This window comes from Lytechinus pictus, chromosome 17, assembly GCF_037042905.1.
Source record: "Lytechinus pictus isolate F3 Inbred chromosome 17, Lp3.0, whole genome shotgun sequence".
Classification (NCBI taxonomy): Eukaryota; Metazoa; Echinodermata; class Echinoidea; order Temnopleuroida; family Toxopneustidae; genus Lytechinus; species Lytechinus pictus.
In genome coordinates, this window is record NC_087261.1 from 20,575,977 (window position 1) to 20,588,853 (window position 12,877).

Consider the following 12,877-nt stretch of genomic DNA (forward strand, 5'->3'; position numbering starts at 1 on the left):
TCGGTAATGTACGTGGTCTCCGTTTTTTGATAACATGTCGGAAACATGGTCAAATTTTCAATTCAAAATGTCACAAGCATATCGCCTTAATTTGTCAGCGTGACAAATTACCTCTAGTTTTCTTTAATTTCCTCTAGCTCTTCATTTTGCCCTTTGTATTCTTATTTCACCCCTACCATGTTTCATTACACTATCCTCTCTGCTTCCAAGTGTATGCATTCTGATCATGTTTCCTCTTTCATCCTTCGGTCCAGCTCATGTATTTTTACATGACTATAACCCGTCTCTCTCTCTCCTTCTCTATATCTATATTTTCATTAGATTTCATTATGATCATGATTTTGATCATAATCATTTCTCAGTATTTTGTTCATCAGTTAAGTTATCACTTCAGTTCAGGTCACAGTTCAATCTATCAGTTCATCAGTTCATTCATCAGTTTAGCTCATCAATTCAGTTCATTTCACATCAGTTCAATCAATCAGTTCATCAGTACTTCATTCATCAATTCATATCTTAATACATCATTTTACATTAACATTATATTGGATCATTGAATTGAAAATGAGCATGATCATAAAAATTGAAGACAGACCACCTAATTCGTCCTCATGACGAATTAAATTTCTAGTTTAAATTATTTTCATAATTCTTAACCACTTGACTGCGTAGCACGTAATATTACGTGCTGGGCAAATAATTCTTAACCACTTGACTGCGTAGCACGTAATATTACGTGCTGGGCAAATAATTCTTAACCACTTGACTGCGTAGCACGTAATATTACGTGCTGGGCGAGTGTACGATCTGTGCTGGGCACGTTATATTACGTGCTTGACCTACATTATCTTCTGTTTGAGGTGTCAGCACCGCGCTGTTAATACCCCTACGATGAAAACAGCACATGTATATCAAATTTCAGACTATGGTCACCAGATGGCGCTATTCCACAAAAGTTATTGAAACTTTTGCAGTGATTTATAAATGTTTGTATTCACTTTTCCATAGTGATAGTGTACGGCGCTCAGTTCAAAATGGCGACTCGCAGTGGAGAAGTGAATCAGAAGGATTTTGACAAAACTTTTGACGATATAGGAGTGATAAATTTAGTGAAAGACAATTTTAAAGCTAGAGCATATCAAATATAATATACAAAGTTAGAATTTTGGCTAAACACACTATTTGAATTTGATTTATATTTTTGAGCAAGTTTGGATCTGCACGCACTCACGAAATGTTGCATAAGTTCGAAACCCTGTACCCAGGGGTCACAATTTTGGTCTCAAAAGCTGTGCTAGACTTCAGTAAAACATCAGTGAGCGACGCGGTCAAGCGGCGAATTAATATCACCAAAAAATGTTGAGGGGGCAGGCTGAATCAGCCCCCCCCCCCGGTCTTATTAGGGTTAAGGTACTGAAAACACAGTTAAAATAATTGACATGACTCCATCTATCACTGTTTGGTAAAATCTATTTAGAAGTACATATTAAAAAATATCTAATATGAGGTTATAAAAACTAATAAAGTTTAACTTAAGTAGAGTGGACCTTTTTGTCAAGTACTATTATCACAGGACTTTGTAATAATTTTCTTATTTGCTTTTATCTTGTAGTAAAATATATTTTTTGTTTTCCTTGTTTTATTTCAGATTTCCCCAGCCTGGATCTTCTAGTGTATTCATTCGGAGCCCCCATTCTCCATGTAACGTCGCTACGCATCTCCACGACATGACAAGCATCCTCGACAAGAAGGAAGCTCCAAGGAAGTCTGTTCTATACCTTGTTGTAAATGGTGGGCCCGATTTTAATGTTAACCACTGGATCAACTTGTTCTATTACGGGAGATTTTTCAGAGATACCAACTTAGATTCTCTTCTTGTTACGTCGTACTGTCCTGGGGACTCCGCTTTAAACCCTATCGAACATCTGTGGGCCCCTTGCACGAATGCATTGACATCGGTGTATCTTCCATCAACCTTAGATGGTGAAGTGAATCATCCATGCGCCCAGAGTGGACTGTCGGCAGAAGAGAGGCTGAGAAAGGAGCATCAAGTACATGTATTCAACAAAGCCGCTGCTGCTATAAGAGACATTTATTGGAGACATCTCCAGTTTAATGGACAGAGAGTGAATGTTTGCTGCATTCCCAGTGGAGTGACGAGTGGCAGTGAGGAGTACGACAGAATCAAACAAGCTCTTGGAGGTTCAGGAAAGACATTGAAGGACAGCAAGTTCTATAACGATTTCAAGTTCTGTATGTCACACACTGATAGGCGTATAGGTACAGTTATATTTAGCAAGTGCCAGCAAGATGAATGTACACACTGCGTGAGGAACCCTCCTCGAGCTTCATCTGGACTCATGGACTATTTGAGGTCATTTTCAACGCCCTAGCCGAGCACAACAGTACCAGGGCATTTTCTTACGTTCAAGGAGTCGCTGCTTGCCCAACGTGCCGAACCATGTGAGCACCTTCCACAGTACAGGAGCAAAGGACTTGGAAGATGCTGTATCCCAGGGTGCAAGTACATGTATGTTTTTAGTAGTCAAAAGGATGTAGTCGACCATCGTTAAATTTGTATGAATTTCCATCTTATGTCTGCATAGCAGAACCAGGGATAAAGACATTTTTCTGCTACTGAACAAAGATTAGGATTGTCAACATAACTTTGCAAGTATGAGAATTTATTTCAATGAAGCTTGGAAATGCATGAATATCAGGCCAGATGACCGATGCCTCGTCAGTTAGTGTCAAGAAACTTTGTCCGCACCAAAATGTTGGTCAAGGTTATGATTAAATTTCTAGTAAACAACATTAGAATTTTGTTGTCAACGTTTCCCCGCTTTGCAAGAAATATGTTTATCTTGGTTATTTTCAAGTTAAATATCAATATCAAAACTTTTTTATTACGTTCTTAACAAATTGAAATCATGACAAAATTTACAAAGGTTTATTAAGTGACATAATCTGAGAGATAGTTGTGATTATCCAAAAGATATTGAAATTTAGAGGGTCTACTGATATTTTATTTCCAAAACAACCACTTGCCCGATCGGGCAATTGACTTTGAGAAATGCTTGCCCGCACATCATTTTCACTTGCCCCGGGCAAGCGGGTTTGTCGCGCCCTGTCAAATATATGATTTACAATAACCGTAAAGTGGGAAGGGTTCCTACATGTAAAGAAATATGCAGTTCTATTAAAACGCAAAAAGAAAGGATGAATTGACTCTACACCATATAAAATGGGAAAATTTTTCCCAATTGTCGGTTTGAGTCAATTACACTCAAGTGTTTATTTTTTTCTTCTTTCTTTAAACTCTTTCTCCCACTGATCCTCACCCATCAATTTAAATATATATATAAAAAAATCAATATACGATTATCTTCCAACAAAGCTTTTGTATAAAATGATTTATAGTATAGTATTTGAATAATAGTAATTCAATATTATAAAATATATCAAGATGCCATTATGGGTAAAAGATAAAGAGATGGGTTTCAGTTTGGCTGCTCTCCCTTCACATTTTCTGTTTTTTTGTTTTGACGTTTTGTTTTTGTGCGTTTTATATATATAATCTTTATTCAGATTGTTGTACACTTTTTAAGTATAAACGTAGAGACTTATTCTTTTTTGTATTGTTTTACAAAATATGGAGATATGAATAAATACATTTTTTTATTATGGGATAGTCTATTCACATCTTTATTAAACAAAGTCTTATATATATCAATTTTATTATTTGCTCAGAATTTAAAAAGTCTTTATGTTTGGATTTTTTTCATCATACAATACCGCATAATTATACAGTAAATACAAGTGAAAAATGTATTTGCCAGCGTTACATCGTATAGCTGGCAAATGTTGTTTATACGGCAATAAGTGGTGAACACTAATTGTTCTCCGGCATGCGTGACAGAATTATTCAATTCCGTTGCGTCGAAGGTGTTTCATTTGAATATGAAAAGAGGGGATGCGAGATAAGGGTGTGGTGTTGTAGGGGAAGTCATTCTATCTTTCCAAGGACCGCACACTAGCACGTTTTTTTTTTAAGAGTCTCCAGCTACATTACGTATATCTTCGAACATGGATCCGGCAAAAGTTTCTGAGCTTATTGATTCAAAATTGAGCCAGTCGCAAAATAAATTGCTAACAGACTTGGACGGTTTGATATCTAATAGGTTGAGCAATTTTCACCAGTCTATAAATGACAACCAGAAAGCATTAAGCGATGCACAAGTCGCAAAGATAGAAGAAATGCACACCAAGAACTTTAAGTTTCAGCGTAAAGGCAATGAAGAGCAGCATAAAGTGAATGTGAAAATTCATAGGAAACTTAAAGAGGCCGAGCATTGTCTCAACGAATCCAATGATACATCAGGAGCTGTCGCAGGTGCGAAGGACAAAATCGTCGAAGGTATAGACTTAGTTAAAAAAAGACAGAAATTGATAAAAATGGCGGACAGTTCGCCATTAGGATGGAAGTTGGTTGCCGAATATGAGAGGAACACATTGGCCGATAATTCAGAAGATGAAAAGTGCATGATGAAAGCAGAAACGAGAGCAGAGAGCAAGGGGGGTTCACAATGTTAGCTGTGAAATTTCAATTTTAGACATGGTTTTTGTTTTAACAGGTTTAGGTCTACGCAAGGCGGTTTCAGATGAAGTAGAGGCATCGGGAGCAGTTACCAGCAAGCTTCGGAAACTATCAGATAGCATGGCATCTCATCTGGTGCATTCGAGAAGTGATGGGACTGTTAACAAGTATTATTCAACATTTAAGAGATGAGAAACATTTATTACCACAGAGGGTGGCAGAGCGATCCCGGCTGAGCCTATTCATATAGCTTTATACCTGACGAGTTTGATCGACGGAGGGAAATCTCCAAGTGTCATTCAAGGTGCATTGTATGCTATTAAATGGTTTCATAATTTGAGAGGTTATCAAGACCCTACAGCTAATAATTTTGTAATAAATATTGTTGAAGCAGCTGAGAGGGAAAACGTTAAGAAAGTGTCTAAAAAGGACATTTTGTCGAATGAGCAGATTATTAATCTTTGCGACAAACATTCTGATACTCATGATGTTCTTGTTCTTCGTGATTTAGCATTCATTATTCTTTGCTTTAGTGGATTTTTTAGATTCGATGAGGCCAGATCTTTAAAATGCAGTGATATCAGTTTTTATGATGATCATATGTCCGTACACATTTCAAAGAGTAAGACAGATCAGAACAGAAAAGGAGATGATGTACATGTAGTTATTTGTAAAGGGAGAACAAATGCTTGTCCTATTAGCATTGTTAAGAGGTATATGGAGTTTGCAGGGATAGATCCGAAATCAGATCAATTTTTATTTAAACCGCATATGCAAATAAGGGAAGAAAATTTCTGATACACAAGAATAAGCAAATGAGCTATACGAGAACACGTGAAACAGTGGTCGCTCGTCTTAAGGAGGTAAGCGGTGATTTAAACATTGGTCTCCATTCTTTGAGGGCAAGTGGAGCCACGGCAGCTGCCAGGGCAAAAGTAAATGACAGAGTATGGAAGAGGCATGGTACTGTAGATGGAAAGGGGAAAAAGCGAAGGATGGTTATGTGGAAGATAGTTTAGAGGACAGGCTCACTGTATCTCAAGCTTTAAATTTGTAATATGTTTTACTAGTGATGTATACAGTATAAAACTAGTGACTGACGTAAAGATATGTTTGAACAAACTATGTACAAGGATACGTGATATTGTGTTAAATTAATTAAACGTTTCAAGATTATTTCAGGAACACACTATTGCCAGCGATATTTGCATAGGTAAAAAAGAGTGCATATTTCCTTCGAAATATAGGAAGAAAAAAAAAAGAAAAAAAGTTTGATTCTGATTCATTACAAGTCAGCATAATCACAATGGTGTAAATAAGATCGAGAAGATAGAGATTGGTTTTTATTTTCTATTTTATCTCGGATTGAGGTTTAGTAAAATCTTTTCCCCTTCTTTGTAGTATCCTATAGTAGCTCGGCAGGCTATATCCCAAAATAGTGTATATTTTGTTATTTTGTCAGAGTGACATCTGGGCCCCGTCTTACAAAGAGTTGCGATTGATTCCAATCAATCGCAACTATGGACGGCCAGCAAAGTCAACATCTATTATGCATGTTTGTTCAAAATATTTTCTATGATGTATATTCATGCATTCAATGTTTTCTTGAAAATTCGCTATGCTTCTCTATGTTTACAACAACAGACATTGTGCAAATTTCCTGTAGAAAGAATTATGACACTGATGGATTTCCATAGAGTTACGATTGATTGGATCAATCGTAACTCTTCGTAAGATGGGGCCCAGGATGTGATGGTTGCTATGGGTGATATTATGTGGTAAACGATGTTAGGATGAACATGTATTTGCCAGCGTTACATCGTATAGCTGGCAAATGTTGTTTATACGGCAATAAGTGGTGAACACTAATTGTGCTCCAGCATGCGTGACGGAATTATTCAATTCCGTTGCGTCGAAGGTGTTTCATTTGAATATGAAAAGAGGGGATGCGAGATAAGGGTGTGGTGTTGTAGGGGAAGTCATTCTAGCTTTCCAAGGACCGCACACTAGCACGTTTTTTAATATGGAGTTCTTTTTAAAGAGTGAATTAAAAAATGATAATTGGTAGGAGACGTTGTTGCATCAAAGTTTAAGTTGCGGTGGCCATAGGGTCTTTTCAGAGTTTAGTGCTGATTCAGTTTTATCTCTGTTTTTTTAAACCCGGGCATAATTAGGGTTAGGGCATAACAGTTTAATTAGTTATGACTTCACATGATTAATGTTAAGAGGTATAAAAACATTATGTATGTATGATTCTCAGACAGAATTTGTTAGAAGTTGTTTTCATACTTTGAAAAATGAAAGTGTTGATAATTTATGTGAAATAAATGCTGTATCTACGTGCTAGTAGCTCGGCAGGCTATATCCCAAAATAGTGTATATTTTGTTATTTTGTCAGAGTGACATCTGGATGTGATGGTTACTATGGGTGATATTATGTGGTAAACGATGTTAGGATGAACTGTTTTCTCTGTTTGTATTATGGGTTGTGATAATCTTTGTTAAAAAAATGTTTATCATAACGTATAATATTTCATTTGTTATATTGCTGTATATATGTATTTTACTTTATTATATATGTTTTCTTTATTACCCTTGTACATGTATGTATGAAAAATGTGATATTATCTGAATAAAGGCTAAAAAGCATTAAAAAAAAAACTAAAAAAAACTAGTGATCGCGCTCACTAGACCCCGGAGTCATGTACTTGAGAACCGGTATATTCAGCATGGTATGGTTGTAGGCTCTTGCTCAATGAAGCTATTTAAAGGGAGACTTTGACGTCATCATCTATTTAATCCCTGTAAGTAATAATATTGGTTTATTGATGTCTTGAGTCATTCCACCGATCTTTCATTGGGTTTTTTTCAGTTTCCATCGGATGCCTACCTACGAGAATTTGGAGATGTTGTCGTGTTTTTTTTCTTGGATGCGCACCTGTGTGTGACGCAACAATTCACATGATGGTGTAGGCCTTGAACTGCGCGCCTCGTCTCTTGGAGACCCTGTGCTTGCAAACAAACGACTTTCATCATTGCCTTGAATGTCGGACATCAAGCGAAAAGTTTATTCCTGCTCTATTAAAAAGGGTGACGAAGGAGACGAAAAAGACAACAAAAAGAGACAAAAGTGATACTATAAGGAAAACAAATACCAACGACTTAAAATGAAGAAATGAATAAAGGGGCATTTCATGAAGCAAAAAATGCCTACAACACCCGGTATTCCCAGGCGGTCTCCCATCCAAGTACTAACCGAGCCCTATGCTGCTTGACTTCGGTGATCGGACGAGAACCGGTATATTCAGCATGGTATGGTCGTAGGCTCTTGCTCCATCAAAGTCAAGCTATTTGAAGGGATACTATGACGTCATCATCTATTTAATCCCTGTCAGTAATAATATTGGTTTCTTGATGTCTTCAGTCATTCCACCGATCTTTCATTGGGTTTGTTTCAGTTTCCATCGGATGCCTACCTACGAGAATTTGGAGATATTGTCGTGTTTTTTTTTTCTTGGATGCGCACCTGTGTGTGACGCAACAATTCACATGATGGTGTAGGCCTTGAACTGCGCGCCTCGTCTCTTGGAGACCCTGTGCTTGCAAACAAACGACTTTCATCATTGCCTTGAATGTCGGACATCAAGCGAAAAGTTTATTCCTGCTCTATTAAAAAGGGTGACGAAGGAGACGAAAAAGACAACAAAAAGAGACAAAAGTGATACTATAAGGAAAACAAATACCAACGACTTAAAATGAAGAAATGAATAAAGGGGCATTTCATGAAGCAAAAAATGCCTACAACACCCGGTATTCCCAGGCGGTCTCCCATCCAAGTACTAACCGAGCCCTATGCTGCTTGACTTCGGTGATCGGACGAGAACCGGTATATTCAGCATGGTATGGTCGTAGGCTCTTGCTCCATCAAAGTCAAGCTATTTGAAGGGATACTATGACGTCATCATCTATTTAATCCCTGTCAGTAATAATATTGGTTTATTGATGTCTTCAGTCATTCCACCCATCTTTCATTTGGTTTGTTTCAGTTTCCATCGGATGCCTACCTACGAGAATTTGGAGATATTGTCGTGTTTTTTTTTTCTTGGATGCGCACCTGTGTGTGACGCAACAATTCACATGATGGTGTAGGCCTTGAACTGCGCGCCTCGTCTCTTGGAGACCCTGTGCTTGCAAACAAACGACTTTCATCATTGCCTTGAATGTCGGACATCAAGCGAAAAGTTTATTCCTGCTCTATTAAAAAGGGTGACGAAGGAGACGAAAAAGACAACAAAAAGAGACAAAAGTGATACTATAAGGAAAACAAATACCAACGACTTAAAATGAAGAAATTAATAAAGGGGCATTTCTTGAAGCAAAAAATGCCTACAACACCCGGTATTCCCAGACAGTTACTCTCCCGAGTACTAGAGAATCGGTCGACCGACCAATGAGAATGTTTCGTTGACCGGTCGACCGTCGAATCAGAAGCCACTGTTGACTGCAGTTGACTGACTCTTGCCAGGTCGACCGACCAATCCAGTGACTGCTTGTTCATGACGTCACTATATCGGTCTTTTCTGCTGTGATTTCGGTAAGTCAAACTTTGTTTTTTCGCGCTGAAATGACTATTTAAGGCATATTGTTATTGTTTAATGTATGGAATACGTGTCAAAATATATGTGCGTATCATCTTTGGTTATGATTTGAATAAAATCGATGAAAAATGTGAGTTTTGTGGTCATTTTCGATCAATAAGTTTATAGTCCAGTCCCACACATATGCAATTTTGTTGGTAATTCAACACTTGTCCGAAATAATATATAACGACAGCGATTCTCACCTTCATAATCATGATTTTTCCTTAAGATCACAAGACTACATTGTGATTATAATTTTTTTTGTATGCCTTTTAAATGTTTTTTTTTTTTTTTTGCTTTTTGTTATCAATATTGAATTTCAAGGTTTATCGAACACTGATTGTGCTGTTGAATAATGTTCGCTAGACTTGAGACTAAAGCTGAAATAATTTCTTTTTCTCTTATCTAATTTCTTGAACCAGATATGGGTCATCATGGTTCTTCACGAGTGTCCCGACTGTGGAATGAAGTTTGGGGTGCGCTCCAACCTCACGCGACACCGGAAGACACACGAGGAGAAGGCATACAAGTGTGATGTCTGCGGGAAAACCTTCACCTTGAAGCAGGGCCTGGACCGCCACCTTAAGCAGCACACCTACCCACAGATCCCCATCCACATGAGCCGTGATGGTAAACCGGAGGCCCAGCTACGGAATACCACAGAGGGTGATCTTGTTTGGAAGCTCCCCGACGATGCCAAAGTGTGCGAGGATCTGTGGTCCGATCCGGTGAAGGCTGAGCTTGAGGCCAAGAAATCCAGGCAGGATCTATGGAGGGCGAAGATCGTCATCACGTTTGGAAAGTTCAAAGGCCAAACTTTCCACTGGCTTTTAGAGCATGGCGTTGGATATGTCGTGTGGCTACTGGACCGGTTTCTTTTGGAGGGAGAGATGAATCCTTCACTGAGATGGCAGAAGGAGCAGCTACATGAGCTTGTCAAGTGTTTTCCACTTGTTATGACAGAGCTAGAAAAGCGTCAATCGGTGAGACATTGATTGTACATCGGAGCAATGAAAGATTAGAAATTTAATTCAACTATACCTACAGTATAGATATTATTCAGTCACTTTCAATGTAAATCTTCATTATAATTCTAAATTTTAAAATATATATTTACATTTGTGAAGCCATTTAATAGAAACATTTAATCTTCAAAATCCTTGTTTTCTTTCTTGAAATGATTCATTTTATTCGCGTGTTTGTGTTATTCTATTACTCAGAAGCATGCAAAGAAGGAGGTCAAGGACCTGGATTTTGATGAGGAATACGTGCACGACGCAGAGCTTCTGGCCTTGTTCGACGGTTCCATTCAGGAGTCCCAGCTGTCAGTGACGGTGGACACCAAGCTGCTGGCGGCCGACAAGATCAGCGCCCCGTCCACTATCTCGACGCCACCGCCGGACATCTCTTCAAGTACGGCGCCAGAAGACGGATCGATGGAGGGATGGCAGAAGACGTGGGAACACCCGCCCATCAATGCCCAACCCATGCATCCCCCGAACGTCCCATGGGCCAAGAGCGACGGGCTGTACGGCCTATTCCAGAGGTCTCCCTCCGGGTCCAGGGTCTTCAAGGCCCAGATGGAGTTTGTCCCTCCCCCTGTCCCGACGTCTGTGAAGTCGACGATTCCACCGATGGCCTCGTTCTTCACCACAAAGATCTTCTTTTGGCGGCCGGTTGGTGTCCTCGACATGAAGATTCGGTGCCCCAACTCCAAATGCCCTGCTCCAGCTGATACTTTTCTCGCCAAAAGTGGCTTCGCTTCCATTGCTAGACAGGTAAGGTGATGTTACGGTGATATTCTTAGATGATGTAATGATTTTTATCGCAGAAAAAGAAACATTGAATGCTCAGAAGGATATGCATTTATTAATTAAAGGGGAAGTCTAGGCTGAAAATAACTTGATTGTAAAAAATGTAGAAAAAATAATGGAAAGATTTTGGTGAAGGTTCCACGAAAATTCGTCGAATAATAAAAAAGTTATGAATATTTCAAGTTTTGATTTTGTGACGTCACATGCGAGCAGCTCTTGTACATACTATGGTAAGAAATAAGTAAAATGCCATTTTCTCAGAAAATTCAAATTATTTTTATCTGAGCATTTGATATATCCTCAGAAATATAATTTTTACTAGTTTTTGAGGAGAAAATATAAGTTTTTATCATGGATCATGAAAAAGATTCGAATTTATTGATTATTTATTACATGACCTATGGAGCAGCTGCTCGCATGTGACGTCACAATTCCAAAATTTTAAATATCCATAACTTTTTTATTATTTGATGGATTTTCGTCGAACCTTGACCAATATTTTTCTTTGTTTTTTCTACATTTTTTAAAATCAAGTTATTTTCAGCCTGGACTTCCCTTTAAAGGAAAAACATGTCATATGAAATGTACCGTAGCAGAGTACTGGACATATGAGAGATTAAACAGTTGGACATTTCTGTCTTCCTTTTCTGCAGGTGTGCGGGATGAGTGGATATTACACCCTCCTTACGGAGAGGCTCCAGTGCTTCCACTGCATGAAGGAGCGGCAGGCGAGTGGAAGCGAGCTGCAATACCGATGGAATGCTTCCAGTCCAAGCATCCTGGCCAATCTCCCCCCTTCGGTCTCGAGCCTCTTCCCGGCTGTCATCTGCGGCAAGCGAGCCATCGACAGAGACGTAGTCAGCATCCTGGACGATCGCCTGAATTCTGTTTCGATGAGCAAGCTTGCCCGCATATTGTCCCAGAACCATGCCACGTCCTATGCCCAGAGGAGGGACCTCTACCAGACGGTGCTGATGAACGCGTCAGAAGGTCATGGTTCAGGTCAGCAGGGAATCCTGCCCTTCATCAAGTCCACCTACACCCTGCCCATTCCCCAGACGCCTCTCCCTTCTGCTCGGGTCCTGAGACGAGCCCAGCTCATCCTGGAAATGGGAAAGATGCCAGTATACCGGGCTTCACTTCTCAGCCACACTGGAGAAATCCTTTGTATTGACGGCACAAAGCAGGTATTTTAAATTCTCTATCTCTCTTGAATTGTCAACAAAATGGGATAAAAAAATGAGCAGCTACAGTGAATGGAATAGAACATAAATGATTAATGAAATGGGGATGTAATGCTTAAAAAATGCTGGAATAGATCAATGAATGGCTATTTTTACTATTTTCCAATAATTAACAACAACCAAAATGTGCGCAAAATATTGTTAATAGTTTGATTGTCATTTACAAAATCGCGATATTGTTTTTTTTCTCTATTTTCTGCACAGATTCTGAAGAAGGTATACGGAGATGGCCAGGGCACGATGCAGTACTTGACCAGCGTGCTAAACGAGTGGGGACAATTCCTCACGTCGGTGGTGACAGCCTCCGAGTCCCAAGAGGCCTATACCAGGATGGCACGGGGGCTAATATCCAGATTCGCCAGGGCCAACGCTCCTGCTCCGAAGATCCTATACACGGACAGTAACTGTTGTAGGTGAGTTGAGTTTCCAAGTCTCGTTAGTCACCTTTTAATATTCAAAAGCAAATAGCAATGCATAGATTAGACGAGTATGCAAAAATAGATGTTGTAAAACGATTTTTTCTCTTTTTTTGTTTCAGGGATGGTGGAGCCTCGTGGCTCGAGACGCTCTTTTCTGAGTGGA

General features: G+C 39.1%; 2 non-coding genes and 1 pseudogene across 2 annotated transcripts; 1 reads left to right on the forward strand and 2 right to left on the reverse strand.

Moving 5' to 3' along the window:
• The first annotated feature begins 1,034 nt into the window (after window positions 1-1,034).
• On the forward strand, window positions 1,035-2,573 carry LOC129280134 (uncharacterized; annotated as a pseudogene).
• Window positions 2,574-7,804: 5,231 nt separating this feature from the next.
• Window positions 7,805-7,923, reverse strand: LOC135157375 (5S ribosomal RNA). Its single transcript, XR_010296368.1, has one exon. It is a non-coding gene; the product is annotated as a 5S ribosomal RNA (ribosomal RNA).
• Window positions 7,924-8,392: 469 nt separating this feature from the next.
• Window positions 8,393-8,511, reverse strand: LOC129281095 (5S ribosomal RNA). Its single transcript, XR_008586497.1, has one exon. It is a non-coding gene; the product is annotated as a 5S ribosomal RNA (ribosomal RNA).
• Between the last annotated feature and the right edge of the window lie 4,366 nt (window positions 8,512-12,877).